Source organism: Callospermophilus lateralis, chromosome 18, assembly GCF_048772815.1.
Source record: "Callospermophilus lateralis isolate mCalLat2 chromosome 18, mCalLat2.hap1, whole genome shotgun sequence".
NCBI classification, from domain to species: domain Eukaryota; kingdom Metazoa; phylum Chordata; class Mammalia; order Rodentia; family Sciuridae; genus Callospermophilus; species Callospermophilus lateralis.
In genome coordinates, this window is record NC_135322.1 from 30,618,492 (window position 1) to 30,623,096 (window position 4,605).

Consider the following 4,605-nt stretch of genomic DNA (forward strand, 5'->3'; position numbering starts at 1 on the left):
AAGGGGAAGAAGGGGCTGCATAAGGACCAGGAGAAGCCAAGGGGTAGCTAGGCGAGTGCACTGGGTGGCCCAAGAAAGGGACCCTCAGGTCAGATGCAACAGGAAGAGATGCCTTGCTATGCCAAGGGCCATGAGGAACGTGATCAGGCACTCAGGTGAAAGCCCAGGCTCTGGGATCTGATCACAAAGAATCAGGGTTAAGGAAGGCTGGGTTGTAAGCATGGAAGGTGGGAGGGAAGGGAGGGCATCGCTCAGGGCTGGGTTGGAGCAAGTCCATGTTAACTGCCAGGCCTCAAGGTTCAGACAGAGAGGGGGACTCAGGCTAGTGGCAGGGCTGTGTTTCCCAGAGGGAGCATTCAGGGCGCAAAGTGAGCCAATTCCCTCCTCTGCCCCAGGTGAGTAGATCCTCAGAGAGTGACCTGGAACAAATGTGGGGGGCCAAAGAGGGTACTGTGAGGGGATACCTGGTGTGTTGAAGTGCGGGGGGTGGGCCGCAAGACCCATTCCAGCAGCACAAGGTAGGAAGATGCAGGGGGAAGAGAGGATTTGGGCAGTGGAAGCATAACACAGCATGAGGGGATCAGAGGGGAGGCACAGGAGGGGCCAGGCAACAGGTCCCTGAATCCAAGGGACAGGGAAAGGGTTTTCATGAAGGGGGAGAATGGCTCAGGGTCTCAAACAAGGATATGGGCCCAGTAATGGAGAGCCAAGGGCCAGGGGTGGGTGAATGAAAAGAAACATGGAGTGGGAGAAGAAGGAGGGGAGAAAGTGGAGTCAGTGGGACAGGGGGAAAACAATTCAAGGCCAAGATCTACTGTAGGGTGTCAGGGTTCGGGAGCAGGGCCCAGGTTGAGGGAGGTGAAAGGGACCAGGCAAGGGGCAGGGCTACATTTTCCAAAAGGATCTCCAAGGCCCAAGAAGCCAAATCAAGTCGCCTGGCCTGGATGAGCATCCTGGGAAGGGGATCAGTAAAGCGGGCATGGCAGAGAAAGAAAGGACAGGAAGGCTTAAGCAGGGCACAGCCTGAAGGGCAGCAGGACAGGTGTGAGTGGGGTGGGGGCCAGGATGACAGCAAGGAGCCCAGAAAAGTGACCTTGAAGAGGGCCCAGGCCATGGGAGAGCATGAAACATCGGTCCTGGAAGGTAGGGCTGCACTAAGGTACAGTCCAGGTATGCAAAGGGGAGCAGGGAATTGGCCCCAGCAAGGGGCCCTCAGACAATGCCCAGAAAAACAGTTAGCAAGAAGGGCCACCAGAGGCTCAAGCAAGAAGCCAGGCCAGGGAATGGAGAGCCAAGGGCCAAGGTTTGGGCAGGGGCTCAGGACAGTTGATTACATTTTGGAAGGAAGGCAGGGGATTTAGCAGGGGGCAGTCAGGCTCCAGGCCCGGGGCCACCTTCAAGTTTCAGGGTTCCTGGTACTGGAACAAGCACCCAGGGAGAGCAAGGTGTCCAGGCAAGGGCCAGGGCATTGTTTCCCATAAGGTGCCCTGTAACAGATGAGAACCTATGGCCAGGGTCCTGGCAAAGGAGGCCACAAAAAGGAAGGGGGCCAGAAAGAGGGTGACAGGAGGTCACGCAAGGGGGTCGGGGTGGGTGTGCAAAGGGGCGAGACCCAAGACCCAAGCCAGGTGCCTAGGCAAGGGACCCACTGGATCAATGGTGATTTGGGACCCAAGGAGCAGGAGACCTGCGAGCACCAGAAAAAGGTTCAAGGAGAAGGAGAGGAAGGGGCTGCGTGAGGTGCAGGAGAAGCCAAGGGGCACCTTGGGGAGTCTGCTGGTAGGCCCAAGCAAGGGGCCCCAGGTCCCTCTCTGAACATCTACTCACTTGGGGCAGAGGAGCGGTATTGGCTCACTCTGTGCCCTGAATGCTCCCTATTGGAAACATAGCCCTGCCACTCGTCTAAGTCCCCCTCACTGCCTGAACCTTGATGCCTGGTAGTTAGCATCGACTTGTTTCAATCTAGCCCTGAGAGATTGATCCCCTCTCATCTGGCCTTGCGTGCTGCCCCTACCACAACCCAGCCCTCACTAACCCTGACCCTTTGTGATCCGGTCCCAGAGCCGGGGCATTTGCCTGAGCCCCTGAGTTCCTCATGGCCCTTGGCATAGCAAGGAGTCTCTTTGTGTTGGGTCTGACCTGGGGGCTGCTTGCTTGGGCCCACCAGTGGGCTCCCCTTGGTGCCCCTTGGCTTCTCCTGGTCCTCATACAGCCCCTTCCTTCACTTTCCCTTGTGCCTATTTCTGGCACTCACAGGTCACCTGCTCCTTGGGCCCCAAATCACCATTGATTGGTTGAGTCCCTTACCTGAGTGCCTGGCTGGGGTCCTGGGTCTTGCCCCTATGCGCACCCACCCTGACCCCCTTGAGTACCCTCTCATCACCCTCCTTCTGGCCCCCTTCCTTTTCCTGGCTGCCTTTGCCATTAATCTGGCCATAGGTTCTCATCTGATCCAGGGTGACTCATGGGAAATAATGCCCTGGCCCTCACCTGGGACCCTTGCTCCTCCTGGGTGCTTTGTCCTGCTACAGGAAACCTGAATCCTAGAGGTACCTCTGGGCCTGAAGCCTGACTGAGCCCTGATGGATCCCCTGCCTTCCTTCCCCAATGTAATCCACTGTCCTGAGCCCCCTGCTCAAGCCCTGGCCCTTGGCTCTCCATTCCCTGGCCTGGCTTCTCGCTTGAGCCTCTGGTGGCCCTTGTTGCTCACTGCTTTTCTGGGCATTGTCTGAGACCCCTTGATAGGGCCACTTCCCTGCTCACTTTGGCATTCCTGGACTGCAGTACCCTAGTGCAGCTCTGCCTTCCCAGCCCGGGGTTCCCTGCTCTCCCCTGGCCTGGGCCCTCTTCTAGGTCCCTTGCCTGGGGTCCTTTCTGGGGTCCTGGCCCTCACCCCACTTACACCCGTCCTGCAGCCCTTCAGGCTGTGCCCTGCTTCCGCCCTCCTGTCCTTTCTGTCTCTGCCACACCTGTTGTCCTGATCCCCTTCCCAGGATACTCACCCAGGCCAGGCAATTTTATTTGTCCCTTTGACCCTGGAGGCTCCCTTTGGAAAACGTAGCCCTGCCCCTTGCCTGGGACCTTTCTCCTCCTTCAGCCGGGGCCCTGCTCCCAACCCCTGACACCCTGCAGGGGATATGGGCCTTGAGCCGTTCTCCCCCTGTGCCACCGATTCCACTTTCTCCCTCCTGCTGCTCCCCTTCCATGTTTCTTTTCATTCACCCAGGCCCAGGTGCTAGCATTTGGCTCTCCATTACTGGGCCCAGCTCCTTGCTTGAAACCCAGAGAGGTTCTCCCCATTCTAGAGGACCCTTTCCCTGTCCCTTGGTTTCAGGCCCCTGTTGCCTGCCCCCTCCTGTACCTCCCCTCTGAACATCTCATACTGGGATATTATGGTATTGCCTGGACCCTTCGCTCACCCTGCTTCTCCCTACCCTGTATTGCTGGAATGGGTCCACACCCCCCACTTCCGCACACCACGTATCCCCTCACAGTACCCTCTTTGGCTCCCCATCCTTTGGTCCAGGTCCCTCTCTGAGGATCTACTCACCTGGGACAGAGGAGAGGAATTGGCTCACTTCTGGGCCCTGAATGCTCCCTATGGGAAACACAGCCCTGCCACTCGCCTGTGTGATCCCCTCCCTTCCCTCCAGCCTTCCATGCTGCCCCTACTCAACACAGCCCTCTCTAACCCTGACTCTTTGTGCTCTGGTCCCTGGGCCTGGGAGTTCTCCTGAGCCCCTGACCACATTCCTCATAGCCCTCGACATAGCAAGGAGTCTCTTAGTGTTGGGTCTGATCTGGGGGCCCCTTCTTTAGGCCCACCAGTGGGATCCCCTAGGTACCCCTTGGCTTCTCCTGGTCCTCTCACAGCCCCTTCCTTCCCTTCTCCTTGTGCCTTTTTCTGGCACTTGCAATTCCCCTGCTCCTTGTGTCCCCCATCACCATTGTTGGGTAGGTCCCTTGCCTGGGCACCTGGCTTGGGTCCTGGGTCTTGCCCCTATGCATACCACCCCGACCCCCTTGCTTGCCCTCCCATCACACTCCTTTTTGACCCCTTCCTTTTCCTGGCCTCCTTTGCCAGAACTCTGGCCATAGGTACTCATCTGATCCAGGGCGCCTTATGGGAAACAATGCCCTGGCCGTCGCCTGGGCACCTTGCTCTCCCTGGGTGCTTGGTCTGGCACCAGGAACCCTGAAACCTGGAGGTGGTCTGGGCCTGGAGCCTGGCTGGCCCCTGCTGAATCCCCTGCCTTCCCTCCCAACTATTAATCCATTGTCCTGAGCCCCCTTCCCAAGTCCTGGCCCTTGGCTCTCCGTTTCCTGGCCTGGCTTCTCGCTTGAACCTCTGATGGCCCTTCTTGCTCACTGCTTTTCTGGGCATTGTCTGAAGGCCCCTCGCTGTGGCCACTTCCCTGCTCCCCTTGGCATTCCTGCACTGCAGCACCCTAATGCAGCCCTGCCTTCCTGGCCCAGCATTCCTGCTCTCCCCTGGCCTGGGCCCTCTTCTAGGTCCCTTGCCTGAGCTCCTTTCTGAGGTCCTGGCCCCTATCCCACCCACGCCTGTCCTGCAGTCCTTCAGGCTGTGCCCTGCTCCAGTCCTCC